Below are 19,257 nucleotides of genomic sequence, written 5' to 3'. Positions count from 1 at the left end.
TTGTTCTGTCCTCAAAGGCGCAGTTCACCTCCCAAACAGAATCAACAAAGAGCCTTCAGCAGCTGTGAGGCAGCATCTGATAGTCCAGCATTTTTGACGCTGTCAGACAGTTCTGAGGGCAGCAGTGTTCATTCATAAGTGCTGGAAAACATTGTGAATGTAGAACCATGTCATTTTGTTCCTTTTGCAATGTGTTGATTTTTCTTCCCCCCGATTTTCTCCACAATTCTGACCCAGCCACTTCCGACTGTTAGTTAGAACACCCCCCCGATCTCACACAATGCCCCCAGCCTTGGACGGAGAGACATGCTAAGTGCTACTGCTTCCTATCCAATTGCTGCTAGCAAAATCTCTGTGAGGAGAACACTTCCTGCCCTGTTCTGTAAGGTAACAGACGATGACACTGGCTACTATGGCACTGGCTGTTGAGAGGAGAAGCAGGGTTCTTCTTCCCACGTAGAGAGAGCTATTTTGGTGGCCTGGTCTTGGATGGCTGGGAATTCACTCTGGCATCTTTTATGAAAGTGATCAACATGTTTATCGTACTAAAGTATTTCTGAGTTGTGAAACAGAGAGCATTTGGATAGTGGACAGCTTTACCTCCCCACACGAAGTTAAGATCCTTGCCAGCTGTAATTGACAACTGCTGGCCACCGTAGTTTCACAGGCCTTGTGCTAGGGCTCTGGGAGGTGGCTCAAACCTCATTCCTCTATAATTCTGTTATAACCGCCAGAATATAAGGCGGCTGGTCTCAGATCAGTGGAACCTGAACATCTCTGCCATCACTGAAACAGCCTGGGAGGCTGTTTAATTAGCAGAGGGTTCACAAGGACACTGGGTGTTACTTTTCCCACACACTGCACCACCCAACTCATCTCAGAACTATTTACACAAAACTCTGGAGTAGTATTTGTTTCGTTTGACAAGAACTTATCTAGGACCAGCAGAAAAGAAGCATTTAACGTGTTCCCCTCTTTGGGTTCTTCTCTGTTTAATACACACTGAGTGAAGAGCCTGTGTGTGTGTGGGAGGACACAAGAAACAGTGCGAATGAAAAGAATTGAAGGGTGTTTCAGTGTTTCAATGGCAGTATGTTAAATCCTCAGGATTATAGAGAGCTGCCTGCTGTACAGCTGCAGAGAAAACGCAGCCACTTTCATCTGAGCGCTAACAGAATGCCTTAATGCTTGCCTCAGTGTTGTAGGCTTTACAGCTAAGCAAAGGTTTCAAATGTGGGTTATACATCGCTCAAGGTTCGTTATTCTGCTCTGTTGGGGACGGCTGCTCAATATCGCGCACTGCACAAATCATGCAGGCTATTAAAGTAGGGATATTATTCTGTGGCCTGCTCTGCTCTCCCCCGAGAGACTGTGATTTACAGTCACTTTACTACTCTTAATGTGTGTGTGTGTGTGTGTTGTTAGACTCATTTGGAAGCAAATTCAGGGGCTTTGACCATCTGTGGCCAGGAGTCCAAGAGAGTTTAATGGGCCTCACTCTGGGCCCCATGGATGACTCTCCCTCTCACTTTTCAGCGCGGTGCTAGCCCACTCAGGTGTTTGTTAGCTGATGTTAACAGAGCTGGCAATTGGTTTTCTACTTCAAGCGTGATAAACTGTGTTATGACTTCTCCTGGGAACACATACTAGGGAAAACAACAAGGAATTAATGTATGATTAATAATATACACAATAAGTGATTCTTCACCAAGGAATTCTATACATTTTTAGTAGGAAATAACTGCTAAAAAATACAAAAAAAACCCCAGAGGAAACCCATCCAGACACAGGGAGAACACACCACACTCCTCACAGACAGTCACCCAGAGGAAACCCACGCAGACACAGGGAGAATGCACCACACTCCTCACAGACAGTCACCCGGAGGAAACCCACACAGACACAGGGAGAACACACCACACTCCTCACAGACAGTCACCCGGAGCAGGAATCGAACCCACAACCTCCAGGTCCCTGGAGCTGTGTGAATGCGTCACTACCTGCTGCACCACTGTGCCGCCCTGGTTTAATATTTGTGTTACCAAATTAATAGGTGATATAGTGATATATTTCCATGAAACATTTTACGACAGTTTGTTCCTGGTGTTTATTTTTTAGTTTTAGTTTTTCTCCCGAGAGTGCGACTTCACCAGGTCTCCTCTGTTTTGATGTGGGATGGAGCTGAAGATTTGAAAATGGGATTTCGCTCGATACACGGAGGCTTAGGCGCTCTTTTGAAAGGAGCAGATTAGCACTACAAAAGCAAGAGCCCATCAGCGCTTGTTCTCCAACAAAATGTTTCAAGTGTCCTTTTCAAAGGAAATCTCTGGCCTCACTCCCTCCGAAACATCTGGAGAAGAGCTGCTCCGTTCTGAACTCAATCATCACTTCAGTCACATTTAAATGACCAACACCTGATGCTGAATTTGGCCTCAGAAACCACCTGACACCTAATAAACCCTCCAGTTGACCTATACGTGTGGTTCAGAAGTTTCAAAACACCTGCCTCTTCAAAACATATGGAAATAATGACATTAGTTGTTTTCCTGTTATTCTGTACTGCAGAGTGGTATCAATAGTTCTCCCGAGTGAAACCCCTGGGCTCCTCCAGGTCTTCAGGTAAGGCTGAATATGTCTTGTAATAGCAACTCTCTGATCAGGGTTTGCACCTTATATAAGCTAGTGTGGAGAAATGTGCCAGAAAACAGATGGTGTTTTTTATCCTCTGGAAGTCCTAGGTGCCTCACTGACTGAATCCAAGCCGTAATCAGTTGCTGGGAATGGTAATAGCTGCAGTGATTCTAAGGCTTTAGGAGTCACTGTAAAACTGCAACATACAAGTGTACTATATGTTATTGTTTCATCACAGCTTTAGATGAAAAAGTACTAAATGTCCTTCACACACAGCATATGTCATATTAATGCGCTAGCATAGCATTGCAAACCCCGTAGAGATGCTGGGCCACTTTTGTTCCATTAAGTGTGGCATAATCTTTATTCTTTCACTGTTCTCTTCTCTGTCTGTAGTCTATAGTGTTAAATCATCCTGTTTGTGCAGTACTCAGTGGGAGATGACAATATTAAACTGTTTCAATTTACTTCCTTGATGCTGTAATATTTATAAAATTGTAAAACAATCATTTTTTGATTTTCTCTTTCAGGACTAGAAACAGAAAGCTATGGCCTGATGCTGGTGGAAATTAGCATGATTGAATTAGTAGGAAGGTGGTTTTTATCAGAGTTTGGACACTTATGGTGGTCTGGGGGCTGAAGGCTGAGCTCTAGTAGTCGTCACGCTTGGCCACTGAAAATGTCCATATAATCTCATGCTCCTCACAGCCTCTATTTCAGCCCCTCATTGCCTCACACTAGGGGGCAGGAATAACTGCTTTCAGAAAGTGGATCTGCTGCTGCTGCTGCTGCCGGAGCCTGTGGTTCATCAGCAGGCCGATGGTGCTGTTTGAAATGAAGAGCGTGGTGCTGCATCCCTGATGGGCTGATGGGCTTTCTCTCTGAGCTTCATGCTGGGAGCATGCTGCACCCAGGTGAGGGGAGGGGTGGGAGTGTGTATTTAAAGCTTTGCGGGGACCTAGTGTGCCTAAAACTATAGTAGTATTCACACATGGCCAGCTATTTCCCCTTGACTAAATACGTTTGGAACAGTTTGTTTTTTTGCCAGATGCTTGACAAAGTCAAGGCTCTGGTCTTGAGTCAAGTGTTCAGTTGAGATTTTTGTTTTGTGTATACTAAAGAAAACTCCTAATAAAAACTGTCAACAGTGTACTAATAAAAACAACTGCAATTCAGGAAGCAAAACAACTTGAAAGTCTGACGGGTATTTTATAAATTATAGCAACTAGCAAGCTATAATATTAGCTTGAATAATTAATATGAACATAACTTGATATAGCCCTGTGAAGGACTGGCGCCCCCTCCAGGGTGTATTCCCGCCTTGCGCCCGATGATTCCAGGTAGGCTCTGGACCCCCCGCGACCCTAAATTGGATAAGCGGTTACAGATAATGGATGGATGGAGATAACTTGATATACAACAATACAATGGCTAAATTAGCTACTGTATCAACAACCTTTCTTGTGCCAGCATTCACCGCTTCATTCTGTCCCTCAAGTTTTTTTTCTGTAATGAATGTCTTGATATTTGAAGCTGTACTGATAAAGTTTAAAATGGCTGTGAGCTGTTGGAGAACTGAACTGACCCTCCTGGTCATTGTTGTTGGCTTTATTCATTCAGTAAGATTAGCGCTCCTCGTTTAGCCTGTTTGTTTGTATTTTAACGGGTGTTTGGCTTTTGTGTCAGAGTTCTGAGTTAGTTTAAGGTAAAGCTGACCTCTGACAGTCTCCTCCCAGTCACATATTGCTACAAAGCTAGGAGGGTAAAGGCTTGCTTCCCCTGAGACATTTGGAGCTGCTTTTTTACGAGCTGCCAGTTTCGAGCTCAAACACACTAGGAGGAGAACAATAATTGACCAATTCTGATAACAGTAGGGTGACCAGACGTCCTCTTTTACCCGGACATGTGCTCTTTTTTTAAAAAAATATCCGGGCGGAATTTCACAAACGTCTGGGATTTTGTTTTTCTAGAGCTTACATAGTAGTGATGTGTCGGTCGCGAACGAACCGGTTCAAAGAGCCGGCTCTTGTAAGTGAACAATGAGAGCCGGTTCCCGTCTAAGTCCGAGCCATTTTTTTCTAAGGCTTGTCATTCAACCAATCAGAGAACAACAAGCAAGCTCCAACCCTCCAACCCTCCAAGCTGAGACACTTGGTTTTCCTGAATGACAATCTGCCTTCCAAAAAATAGTTGAAGTTAAATCAGTTAAATGTTTGTTGACAGTTGTGGTAGTTTTAATCACTATCGTTGAATGCTGCTGTTTTGCACTTTGCAGAGTATTTGTTTATTTTATTACCCAGAAATTGATGATTACTTAATTTAATAAGCTATTTTGTAATACCTACCTTTTGGGTTCCATTGGCTATATTTCAGAGTTTACAAGTGATTTTTATTAAGGTGTTTAAATAAAAATCCAGTTATATATACAACCAAATGTGTGAGTGCAATCAGTGAGTTATTACAAGACAGCCATAAAAACAATTGACCATTGCAACACTATTTATTATTTTTAATATTGAACAATAATATTTTGTCCATATAGTCTTGTAAAATGTAGGTAATATTGTTCTGTACCAGTGGAAATAAGTGGTAAAACAAAGAGCCATTTAGGAGCCGAAAGAGCCGGCTCTTTATGAAGAGCCGAGCCAAAAGAGCCGGCTCCCCAAAGAGAGCCGAAATTCCCATCACTATTACATAGAACTTCGAGAAGCATTTCGTTCACAAACTAGTCCCGCCCTCCCCTACTCCGATTGGTTCGCTTGAGTGAGAAGGGGGCGTGGTGAAGTAGCCTAAAATCTTCGGATTGGACGGTCTGACTGTAGAGCTACCGTTATTGGTCGATAACCTTCGCTGTAACATTTAATTGTTCAGTCTGCACGTCAGTAGTTGTCGTCCCCCCGGAGACGTGTCCTCTTTTTCACCATCTCAGATCTGGTCATTGTCTAACATTACACAGGGTGATAGGATAGGGCCATGCTAACAAATCAGAAAGAACAGGGCTAGCTCAGAAGCCTGAGGCATAGAGGGGAATCGAACTTTAAATCTCTTAATGTTAGGGTCAACTCTTAGAAACGGACTACAAAGTGGAAATTGAGTGGTTTTTAGACCTCTGAATCATATTTATGCTTTTTAAGGCTGTGCCATATTGTATCGTTCACAATAATATTGTCATATTTTTTTCAACGATAAAAATATAAATCAGTATCGTGATAATCGTGATATTCTGACTTATTTGCATAATAACTCAGCACAATAACTACTTTGTGTTTGTTTTATTATTTACTGTGAAGCTTAAGGTTACTTTTTGTACAATTGTTTACTTTTGCTGTTTATACGCACAGACTACATTTTCTGCACTTTGGTTGTGTGGTAGATTTATATGCGACATTATTTCATACAAAATCAGAATCTTGGTAAATTACTGTTGTTTACAAAATAAGCAAATCTTTACTGATTTCTGTCACTTTTTTATTTGAATATTTGAATTTGTAGCAAAATAAAACTTTTTAATAAAACCTTTAATGCTATTAACATGTATTAAATATATTTCATTTAATATGATTAATATTAATTTATTATTTATTTTGTTGCATTAGTGTGTTATTGAAATTAATAAAAGTATTTTTCAGTGTTTTGTTTATATCGCCAAAACACCCTGAAATATCATGATATTATGTTATGGCCATATGGTCCACCCCTAATGCTTTTACATGTTTGGTTCCACATTGTTTTGTTGACTTATTAGATTTTTTTTTACCTCGGTTTCTCGCGCTTGAGCTAATCCTAAGGAAAGAAAAAAATCTAAAAGGATATCTCTTAATGTCTCTGTAGGCTCTCCTAGACAACACTAAGATCAGATGATAACACTTTCGCAAAAGTCTCCTGCTGCTTGAACGTGTCTCTTGAGATCACAGTAATCGAACGTGTCTCCTCTTGAGTTTTAGTGGAGATTTCAGTGAAGTCATACACTGCTCAGATTTGTGAGATGAACTAAACCCTACTCTCTGCTTCATCTCTTCGTTATGTACTTTATCCCTCTTTCATGTCTTACGTCTTTTTTTTGTGGGTCCAATTCTTTTTCTTCAGGAGACTATTATGTCTCCTGAGCAATTAAAGAGCAACCTCTGAGTAATAATATTTTCCTCTGGCAGTCAGTTGAAACTCAACTGTGTCCCCAGACCAGCGGCATGAAAAAAAAGCAGTCATTTCAATGTTACAAGGACACTTTTTTTTTCAATGAAAACTTAAATAAGAAAATGTAACAAATATGCCGGTAATTCTATTGCATAGAGTAATATACCCACAGAGATTCAGAAGATATAGTAAGCTCCCCACATAGATAGGAATACAGATGTGTGTGTGAGAGTGTGTAAGAGAGAGAGAGAGAGCTTGAGCAGTCAGCTACTGAAGGCAATTACTGAACCTTCAGAGGTTCTGGAGCTGGCGGCGGGTGTTTGTGTATAATTTCTCTGTGGAGGTTTCTGGAGCCTGGTTGATGTTAATGTCACGCTAATTCCTAAAGCCAATCTCAGCAATTTACCTGAATCCAGCTTGAGATGCCTTCTGGGCTCACCCAGCTGGACAGCTGCAGGAAAATAGTGACCAAAAACAATGTGATTGCTTTTACAGGGAATTTAGCACCAGAGATAATCTACCATAAATAACATGTAGCCAGGCTTAAAATAATAATAAAATAATGTCTGTGTGGGGCAGCACGGTGGCGCAGCAGGTAGTGGCACAGTCACACAGCTCCAGGGACCTGGAGGTTGTGGGTTCGACTCCTGCTCCGGGTGACTTCCTGTGTCTGTGTGGGTTTTCTCCGGGTGCTCCTGTTTCCTCCCACAGTCCAAAAAACACACGTTGTTAGGTGGATTGGCGACTCAAAAGTGTCCGTAGGTGTGTGTGTGTTGCCCTGTGAAGGGCTGGCGCCCCCTCCAGGGTGTATTCCTGCCTTGTGCCCAATGATTCCAGGTAGGTTCTGGACCCAACGCGACCCTGAACCGGATAAGGGTTACAGATAATGAATGAATGAATGTATCTGTGTGTGTTTGTAACTTTGGTTAGTAGCAGAATTGCTACATACACATATTATAAGTCCAGTGTAGGCACTAGTTCATCCAGGCTGTCTCCGGACATATACACATTGTGGCTATTGCAGTCTCTACAGTTCTAGGAAGCCTTTGGACCTAGCATTGAAACATTTCTGTGAATATTTGATGCCATTCAACCATGAGAACATAATAGAAATTAGGTTGTTTGTTTTGGAGCAAATGGGATTCCAACTCATCCCAAAGGTAGTGAATGGACACTCCACAGCCCAATGCTGGAGGCTTTATACACATTTAATTTGACACTAAACATGGTGGTCTTACACTCGTGCAGCTGCTACAGTGCGTCTTGTATCATTTCAGGCTTCTCTATGGAGATTATGCAAACTGTATTTATACACTATGTAAGTTTCTTCAAAGGGTGTATGTTAATTAGCTTATTGTAAAGTCTGTCTAAAGACTATTGGATATATAGTGTATGTGTAGGAAGAATATGAATGACCACATCCTGGTATTGTGTGTGTGTGTGTGTGTATTTTATAATGAGGACAGAGAAAGTCCACTGCTTGTTCAAATCAATCCTAAAATCCAGCTATCTCAAGTCTTCAGGCTTCAGCTGTTGATCCTTGTATGTGATTGTGTGTGTGTGTGTATGTGTGTGTGTGAGTGTATGCATACTTCCTCCAACTTGCACAGTTTGCTCTTGTATTTATAGCACTGTTTATTTGGCTCTTTCAGTCCTGAGTCTTCTCTGCTCTGTTAATGGGATCCAGAATCGACTGGGAGACTGCAGCAGAGAGACTGCAGTGAGACATGTGTGTGTGTGTGTGTGTGTGTGTATTCTGTGACTTTGCATTCACAAAATTAACAGCGCAATTAGTAATTTCTTCATCATTATGTAGCAAGGGTGCTTTTCCACTGCATGGAACCTACTCGAATCACCTCTGCTCTTTTGCTTTTCCGATGGCCAAATCTGGTACTCAGTCCCTGGATCCAGGTACTTTTTTACCCCCTGCTCGCTTACGGTTCTGCAGAGCGCTGATTGGCCAGAGAGACCTGTCAATCACCATAAAATGCAGAGCTCCAGCACAAATTCACCGTGTGTAAAATCTCTGAAGTTACAGCAGCTTTGATATTTGTTTGTATTTGATTCAGCAGCTCGTAACGCTACCTTGAGTTGTTTTGGATACGTTCAAACGCTCCTTGGATCGAGTGGCCTATAAACAGACAGGGTTTGGCGATGTCAGTGAATCTTCTGTTTCATCACATGAAGAATAATCGCTGGTAAAATGGCAACTAACACGTTTGAGTATGAAAGCAGTGTTAAGTGTGAATGTCGTACCCAGCCGGGAATGGCTGAACACTTAAGTCTTATCTCAGTATTATGAAATCTAATTTAACAATTTAGACCACTGCTGCATACTTTAAACACAACATAACTAGATAAAGCGCCTCGTACACATATACTCAAACTTCAAACAAAAACTACTCTGCAGGGCATCCACAACTGGGCCTAAAGGTTTAAAAAAAAACAGCGCCTGTACAGTGTGGAAGCTACTCTCAGTTTTTCTTCACTCTTGTTTGATGTTGGAAAGTTCAGCTGAGCGTTGTTGAAGCTAATAAAGCCTGGCCTTTGGGGAATTGACCTGTTGTGTAATAACTGACACACAGCTGTAATCAATGCAATTGTTCAAGGCTTTAGCTGCATCTCCGTGTGTGAGGTGATGCTGCTCAGCGTCTTTAGTCTTTACACAGAGCTCTTAATGACAGCCCATCCTCACCATTCTCCAAGACATTTTCTTGGCACGTGATACATACCTCAGTATTTAGTTTTTCATTAGTGGTGAAACTGGAATGTCAGAAAGAAGTTTGTGAATCCAATGATTCTCATTTTTCACATATTATGAATAGTCTTTAGCGTCTCTGAGTGAAGTGTTATTACTTTTTGATGCTCAGGGGTCTTTCAGTGATACGTTTGGTAAATGTACTGCGTTCATTGAATCAGTCTGAGAGTAGAAGTGAATGCTTTTAGCATTGTTTCCTTTATATATATATATATATATATATATATATATATATATATAAAACAAGCTGGGTACTGATTCACCTCGGATCCTGATTATATTTACACAGACTCAAAAAATAGACTTTCCCCTGGATTGTTTGTGGGAAAACTATGATCCAAGCCTTCAAGCAGATAATAGCAGTTAATAAATGTTCCCGTGGCTATATATAATGAGAGAGAGCGAGAGGGAGAGAGATTGTAATTAATCCACCGAGGCCTGGTTTACGTGCATCTCTGGGACAATGGAAAATCTGCCTCACAGGGAGGTGAGAATAGAACAGAACATAGTGAAGAGAACTGCTGACAATCTCTCTCTCTCTCTCTCAATTTAAATATATATATAGCCCCAATTCCAATGAAGTTGGGATGTTGTGTAAAACATATATAAAAAACAAAATACAGTAATTTGCAAATCCTTTTCAACCTACATTCAATTGATTACACTACAAAGACAAGATATTTACTGTTCAAATGTATAAACTTTTTTTTTCCAAATATTCACTCATTTTGAATTTGAGGCCTGCAACATGTTCTAAAAGAGTTGGGACAGGGGCAACAAAAGACTGGGAAAGTTGAGGAATTCTCAAAATACACCTGTTTGGGACAGTCCATGGGTGAACAGGTGAATTGGAAACAGGTGAGTGTCATGATTGGGTGTAAAGGGAGCATCCCCAAAAGTCATTCACAAGCAAGGATGGGGCGAGGTTCACCACTATGTGAACAACTGCGTGAGCAAATCGTCCAACAGTTTAAGAACAATGTTACTCATAATACAATTGCAAGGAATTTAGGAATTTCATCATGTACAGCCCATAATATCATCAAAAGATTCAGAGGATCTGGAGAAATCTCTGCAAGTAAGCGGCAAGCCAGAAAACCAACGTTGAATGCCCATGACCTTTGATCCTTCAGGTGGCACTGCATTAAAAACAGACATCATTCTGTAACGGATATTATAATAATAATAATAATAATAATAATAATAATAATAATAAATTTTTATTTGAAAGCGCCTTTCAAGAGACCCAAGGACACTGTACAATAGATAATAAAAAGAAAAATTAAATAAAAGGTAAATGCACATACATACATAACCATAGAGACTTATACATAATATCATCCATATGCTAGTTTAAAAAGATGAGTTTTGAGTCTGGTTTTAAAAACATCTACAGATGAACAAGCTCGCGGTTCATCAGGAAGACAATTCCACAGCTTTGGACCCGCAACACAAAATGCTCTATTTCCAATGGTGCTTAGCTTAAAATGTGGGACCTCAAGCAAATGGAGGCTTGAGGACCGAAGAGTACGCACTGGAGAGTATGGTTGAAGTAAACTACTTAGGTAAGAAGGGGCAAGGTCATTACCACACGGGCTCATGAACACTTCAGAAAAACATTGTCAGTGAACACAGTTCGTCGCTCCATCCACAAGTGGCGCATCTGTGACCAACACTGCAAGTCTTTGTGATGTATCAAGAGCCACGGTATCCAGGGTAATGTCAGCATACCACCAAGAAGGACGAAACACATCCAACAGGATTAACTGTGGACGCAAGAGGAAGCTGTCTGAAAGGGATGTTCGGGTGCTAACCCAGATTTTATCCAAAAAACTTAAAACCACGGCTGGCCAAATCACGGCTGAATTAAACGTGCACCTCAACTCTCCTGTTTCCACCAGATCGGTCCATCGGGAGCTCCACAGGGTCAATATACACGGCCGGGCTGCTATAGCCAAACCTTTGGTCACTCATGCCAATGCCAAACGTGGGTTTCAATGGTGCAAGGAGCGCAAATCTTGGGCTGTGGACAATGTGAAACGTATTGTTCTCTGATGAGTTCACCTTTACTGTTTTCCCCACATCCGGGAGAGTTACAGTGTGGAGAAGCCCCAAAGAAGCGTACCACCCAGACTGTTGCATGCCCAGAGTGAAGCATGGGGGTGGATCAGTGATGGTTTGGGCTGCCATATCATGGCATTCCCTTGGCCCAATACTTGTGCTAGATCACTGCGAAGGACTACCAAACCATTCTGGAGGACCATGTGCATCCAACGGTTCCAATATTGTATCCTGAAGGCGGTGCCGTGTATCAGGACGACAACGCACCAATACACACAGCAAGACTGGTGAAAGATTGGTTTGATGAACATGAAAGTGAAGTTGAACATCTCCCATGGCCTGCACAGTCACCAGATCTAAATATTATTGAGCCACTTTGGGGTGTTTTGGAGGAGCGAGTCAGGAAACGTTTTCCAGCATCACATAGTGACCTGGCCACTATCCTGCAAGAAGAATGGCTTAAAATCCCTCTGACCACTGTGCAGGACTTGTATATGTCATTCCCAAGACAAACTGACGCTGTATTGGCCGCAAAAGGGGGCCCTACACCACACTAATAAATTATTGTGGTCTAAAACCAGGTGTTTCAGTTTCATTGTCCAACCCCTGTATGTATGTATGTATATATATATTTAACCACTTAAAGGTGCATCAACTGCTGACAAATAAATTCACTCACAGCTAATAATATCTCCATAGAGATGCTCTGAGCCTCCTCCATTACCTTTATAATGAACTGGAGTAGAGTTTTTCTAGAATTAATATCCAACATCTGTACCTCACCTGAGTAATAGGTTGGTGTCCGAATGCAACAAAATTCTCACCACCAGACGTTCCAGCACCAGTAAAACCTTCCTGGCAGAGAGGAGACAGAAAGTGGGGACAAACTCTCTGTGCCTATCGTTAATTGGCAGAAAAGTGCTGAATGAATTCATAGTCCACAGACACTGGACATTAGAGAACACCTTCTTCTCTTTGATATTTGATGTCTAACTAATATTAGCCACAAGTATTTGCACACCCACACATCACATCCATATGTGCTTGTTGGACGTCTCATTCTAAAGCCGTGGACTTTGACACGTTAGTCCCTCTCTGATGCTATAACGGTCTCCAGTCTTCTAGGGGGAGATGATGGATGTGTCAGACTGACAGATGGGGGAAGCGTGAATCACCGCTCAAGAGAACGTGATTCCACCACTCTAGAGTCCAACGGGCGGCTTTATACCACTCCAGCCAACACTTGGCGCTGCGCATGTGTGGTTGGTTGCCATGGAAACCCAGTCCATGAAGCTCCTAGTGACGCTGACTTTGCTTATAGAGGCAGTTTGAAGCTCGGTCGTGAGCTCTGAAGTTCTGAACCGATGGGTTTTTATACACCTCAGCACTTTTTTATTTGTCTTCTGTGAGTTTGTGAGCCTTGAGTTTTGTGGCTGAGCTGTTGTTCCACATGAACTTTTCAACTTCTACCTCTCTCCAGCTCTAGAAGAGCAGAAAACATCATTACCTCACCTCACATATCTGATTACCATCAATTCCTCACAGAAATGTCCCTATTCCCATGGAGTAACAGTGATTTGTTGTGTTAGTGTGTGTTGCACTGCTACAAGTGGATCAGACAAAGCAGTGCTGCTGGAGTTTTTAACTGTTTCCACTCTCTATCCACTGTGTTAGACACCTACCTCATTGGTCCACGTTTTCAGAGTAGAGTAGCTCATCTGGTGCTGCGCAGTGTGTGTTGATCATCCTCTAGTGTTTCATCAGTGGACACACTAAGTCCATTCTAAGTCCAGCGGTGACACCAAGTGGTTTAGAAGATCTAACAGCACTGCTGTGTCTGATCCACTCATACCACCACAACACACAGACCACCACCACGTCAATTAGTGTCTTTGGGGGTCCTGGCTGTTAAAGCACAAGGTGTAAAGGGGCCAGGAAGTATACGGAGCTACAAACAGACAACACTTTATAATTGTAGAAGTACAAAGTGCACTTTTATAAGGTCAGTGCAGCTGTTAAAATTGATAAAATTTTACATATGCTCACAACAGCTTATCTCCCATAAGACTAATAAGAGAGGCTGAGTGGTAGTGAATAGTAAATATGTCTACTGGGAATCTCTCTCTCTCTCTCTCTCTCTCTCTTTAAGGGCTATAACAGTTCATCTCTCTCTCTCTCTCAGCCACTGAGTGTTTGTTCAAGTTCCTTTTTCTCTGTAGATTTTCCAGTGTGTTTTTAATGTGCTTTCCAGTAAATGCCTTGCAGTGAAGTCACAACATTTATAAATAAATCACTCTCAGGCTCCTGTTTTCGCAGTGATAGTGCTGACCATCTACACATCTGATCACAGTTCTGAGGAAGTGAAAAGCAAGCTGCTTCTGCATCAGCATTCCGGAGAAACCTGACTCCAGCAGTTCTTCAGCAAGGTCACATGAGGTGGGTTTGGTGATATTTCTGAAATTTGTACAACTTGGTGTTTTTCTGTCACCTTTTTCAGCTAATTGGCTCATTTGCAAGGCCTTTAACAAACCCTTTCTTTGAAAGCTACAGTTCCATATCATGGAAACTAGGGATAAAATAGTGTGCTGTAGGATATATTGATGTCAATGGAAACACAGCTGCTGAATTAGCCTTTATATAATTGCTAGTATGAGTGGCGCTTTTAAAGGCACAAACCAAAAATATCCAGCCCAGAGCATCCACGGCAGTCAGAGCTGCTGTCTCTGACTTTACATCTACAAGGTGGACCAGCGAGATAGGAGTGGACACAGGGTTTAAAAACTCCAGCAGCATTGCTGTGTCTGATCCACTTGTGCCAGCACAACACACACTAACATATCACCACCACGTCAGTATCAGTGAGGCGCTTAGAATGATCCACCACCAAATCATTCCTGCTCTGTGGGGGTCCTGACCATTAAATAGAAGGGTGAAATTTGGCAGAACAGTTTCTTCATTAAGATCAATACAGAGTAGCCAATACAACCCTTGTTTTGAAATCAATTGTATTATTTGGGCCTTTGTTCTCTTTTTGATTTAGGAACATTTCTGTGAGGATTTACTGGCATTCAGTCACATTATGGGAGGTCACGTACTGATACAGGATGATTATTTCTGGATCCTAAAAGCCACTCCAACTCATCCAAGAGGTATTGGATAGCACTCCATCACTGTTTCCCAATCCAATATTGGTTGGCGTAAAACCCCTCCAGCTGTCTCTTGAAATCGGGCACACGATGACCTTAGGCTCATGTGCAGCTGCTGTAGAAGCTCCCATTTTATTGACGGTTCTTTCCTTTGGAGAGTATAAAAACTGAATGTCCAGAGAGGATGCACCTTCTATAGACCCATAGAGTGTGTTGGTAGAATACTGTGTTAAGGTGCAAGCCTATGAGGTTTTGAAACAGCGGCAGTGATTGGATCATAACTAATCCCTATACACAAGCTAGGAACTGATTCACGTGCCAAATCAGGTGCTGCCTTTGGCTCTGTAAATCTAGCCACCAATCTTTCCACACATGATGAAATGTTTGGCTCGGGTCTGTGTGGTTACTAATCATCTGGCTGACATCTTTACTGTGGCCTGAATGAAATTTGAAATATGTTGCATAATACCTGCTGTGGAGCGTCTCAGTCTTAACATCATCTATCAGCCTCTGTCTGTGTTGCATAAGGGCTTTACAGCAGCTGGCACATGTTTGGTTTTTGCGATAATAGATTTGGATAATAAATAAAAATAGGCCCTCTTTATTCTGCCACAGATTTTCACTGTGGAACCCAGTTGGGAAACTACCTCCTACTAAGACCACCCACTACAACACTCAAACCCACATCTCAATCCTGGATCACCCTGTAGTCTCACTGATCTACTCTAGACTGTATCAGACTATGATATATATATATATATATGAAGTACACTTAATGACAATATCTTATAGCAACATATCTTCTGAGATAGAACCAACAGGACGTTTGGACACTTTGCTGCAGTAACAGCTTCTTTGCTTCTGAAAAACATTTAGACTAATTTGTAGATGGTCTTGGAACAGTTTTGTGAGAGTTTGATTCAAGTTGTTTCTGATGAAAAGAGGCTGTGCCAGTGAAAAACAAATTTTGACCGTTTTATAGCAGTGTGAACAACAGCAAAAAGAGTCATATCTCACTCAAATGACTCAGTGACTCTCACTCAAAGTTTGTAACATATTGTATATGCGGCAGGTGTTTTTTATTACATGTATACATGTTATTACAATATATTCGTTTATTAATTACAAATTGGCCTCAGTCATGGAAGTTCCCCAAATTCCCTTGAGGGAATTTATCAGAAGAAAAGAAGAAACGTCAACATTGGGAATATTCAAGATAATTCAATGTGATCATTGCACAGTTAAGAAGTTTCTGCAGAAGAGTAGAAGGTGGTCAGAAGGATCTCACAAGAACGCATGTTGACCAGCAAGAAAATATCTGAAGCCTGTGGACGAAATAAAGAAAAGAAAGAGGATAAATTGGATTAAAAAATATATGAAGAATAACTTGTAGCGCAGCATTAGATGGACCAGATGAATGGACCAGTGTCTGGGATGTGAATGGCTATCCTGCTCCAGTTCGACTCTGGACTCAGCCAAACACCAAGACAGTAATAGTGTCATGGTCTGGGCCAGTATCATTGACGTTGAACGTATTGCCTCTTTTTCATGTGCAAGACGGAGTGAAAGTAAACCCAGAAGGGTACTGCACCTTTTTGAGGCAGCAGTTCTTGTCAGGGTGGAAGTGTTGTAGTTCACAAGTAAGAAAACATTCATGTTGTGCCATGCATGTGCGCCATCTCACGCTTCCCACTGTCCTTGTGAATTATTTGAGAAAAAGGGGTTTGTTGTTGACCAGATTATGGAATGCCTAAGACCTCAACTGCTGAAAATTCATGGGAAATTGTGAAACAGTAATTTTATTCAGGCAGGTGTCAGTATCAGCCGAAAGTACACTTTGGATGTAGTTGTATGAATAGGTGCATCTTGTGTTAAATTTTATACAGTTGGCAGTGTATTTGTCATGCATTGTCCGGCAAAATTACTGTGAGCAGTGAATTTTCTGTTGGCCTCAAGTTTGTAAATAATAATAAGAAAAAACACTAAAGTGTGACTGAACAAAAACATCAAAATAACATAAAATGTTTCCTGTTTACTGCCAAAATGAACTTTCCTATATTTCACAGAATAGAAACTGCCACTTGCTTAATTCTAAACACTGAAATATTCTGAGCCTTTAAGCTCCTTATGTAAGTTTTGATCAGATGTGCACAGAATACCTCAAACTCTGACTCTTAAATGTTTTTTTCTTCATTATCATGTCCTTATGAGCATGTTCTTGCAAGTTAACTCCCTCCTAAAATTGTTTTTTCAGGGTTGAAAAAAACACGGCTTGTTGTCTGTATCAGTCAGTGTAAAGGTTGGTTTATATTTCTGCGTAGACCCACATAAACATCTCTGCAGGGGAAACATGGGTAAGTGTAGCGTGCTGAGGTTCGCACACCTCCAGAATCTCAACTACGTGTCGTGTGTGTCTGTGGAGCTGTGTGTTAAGTAAATGCTGATTGCGCTTCCGACACGTAGGCCGTTCCAATTCTTACGCTGTGTCTGAAACGGTGCCCTAATCACTATATACTGCACAATTTTCAGGCTCCATTTTGTAGTAGTGTTCGAAAACATAGTGGACAAATTTCAGTGCACTCAAACAATCCCACAATGCACTGCAAATGCAGTGTACAACCCATGTACACTAACAGATATCAAATTACCCATAATCCACCACGTTGCTTGGTAAATACCCACATGAGGTAGTGTCCAAAATCATTCACTACCCTCCTGAATTCAGTTCCTTATAATAGGGAATAATATAGGGCATAGTGATTATGGAACCATTTCGGACACAGGGTTAGACACCTTATTTTGCTGTCTAATAAGAAATTTTAATCTGGCTGAATTTTAAGGCAGCATTGAACCCTTCCTCAGTCACGAAGGCAATCCCAGGATGCAACGCCAGAACAACTCCCGTCTATTTAGCTCTTTTCCCAGAGTCAAAATCATTCAAATCGCGATAAAAACAGGAATATTGGAATCCACCGCGCTGAAACAGCGGGGACGCTAGCCGCTGAGGTAAGTAAACACCGGTTGCGGTGGGCGGGAACAAGCCGTGACGCAATCAGTCTCTAACAATAGCGTCCCAATGATCTGCCTCATGAGGACAGACGACCGTTAGAACGCTGTCTACTTAAACAGCTGTCTATGCAGTCAGGCCCTACCTAAGAAGCTCACTGGGTCTTGGGACAGACCAATAGAATATTGTATAATTATCAATCCTGAATATGCACCACCACAGTGACAGTTTTTTTCTGAGGTCTTACAAGACACAACATACAAAAGTGGATCTTTGCCAAAAAATAAGATAGCCCTAAAGAAAAAGTTCAAAGACAAATGGCAGAAATGTTGATTCCTGTAAATGAGCAGAGATAAATAAGGTGGCTATTATGAAAAATCCTCCAGAAGTAGCTCCAGGTGTGCTGTTACATTACGATTTCTGTTCCTCGCATTTCACAAAAAGCTTAATTTGCAACCTCTCAGTACAAAAGGCTGATTTCACACTGATGCAGATTTAACTTGTCGTCTGGCGGCCTGGGGGCTGCAGGTGAACTCGGATCAATTAGCATTTTGTGGCATGAAGCATTTCCTCACTTTTGGCCGCATTAGCCACTGGCGTTGAGATTAGTGCGTAGCTCCTGAAAATGAAACATGTCGCCATGGTTAAGTTGATTCATAGAAATGTTCCCACTGCTGTGATTTGTTAAGAAAAAAAAGTTCATTAACTGGGTACAATGCACAAATGCTTTGGCATTACATCCAGGGAGATGGAAATGGCGACGTAGTCAAGGAAATGGACAAAGGGGATGATGGTTCTCTTTTTTCTTGTGTGCGTGTTTGTGTATGTTGGAAGCCTTCTTTTGCCGATAGCTACAAGCCATTTTGGTGTTTATAACGTTTACACCTCTTCCCCATGAGGCACCTGTCTCCTTGACGACAGGATGCTCCCCTCCTCTCCTCTCGAGGGTGAACACTACAGCAGGGCTAGACCTGACATCTCCATTAGCTTGTTAGAGGAGTGTGTGCTTGCTGCTGTTCTGCTGAGAGCTTTCTCAAGAGGTGTGTACACAGCAGACGGAAGGAAAGGTGCTCAAATCCCCATGCACCCGCTTTGCGCTCCATTGATTCTGTCTGAAGGATTTGGCCGCTCTGGGTTCTTTGGTTTAATGGGGGTTTGGACAGGGACTGCATGCAGGGTGTACATTTTACCTCAACCTTTATAGGACCAGAAATACTACTTTTGTTTTCTGATACTATTCAGAGTTCACTAAATCTCCCAAAGTGTGGAGTAGTGAGTAATATTCTGCATTTATACGTATCTGTAAATACATAGAATATATCTCTGCCATGCTAATATTTTACTCACAAAGACTATGTGGTGTTGATTGATAGAATATATCTATACACTTAATAACTCGCTGTATTTTCTCACCTAGTCATTTGCAATTCCATCCATTTTATTGAATCATCCCCAATCACTCACAGTTCTTTCAGCCTCAGGAGGGTGGAGGCAAGCCACTGCTTCTTTTCGAGTTTCTG

Source organism: Hoplias malabaricus, chromosome 2 (genome assembly GCF_029633855.1).
Source record: "Hoplias malabaricus isolate fHopMal1 chromosome 2, fHopMal1.hap1, whole genome shotgun sequence".
NCBI lineage: Eukaryota > Metazoa > Chordata > Actinopteri > Characiformes > Erythrinidae > Hoplias > Hoplias malabaricus.
The sequence above is the reverse complement of the archived record's forward strand: the minus strand, read 5'-3'. Positions refer to the sequence as shown.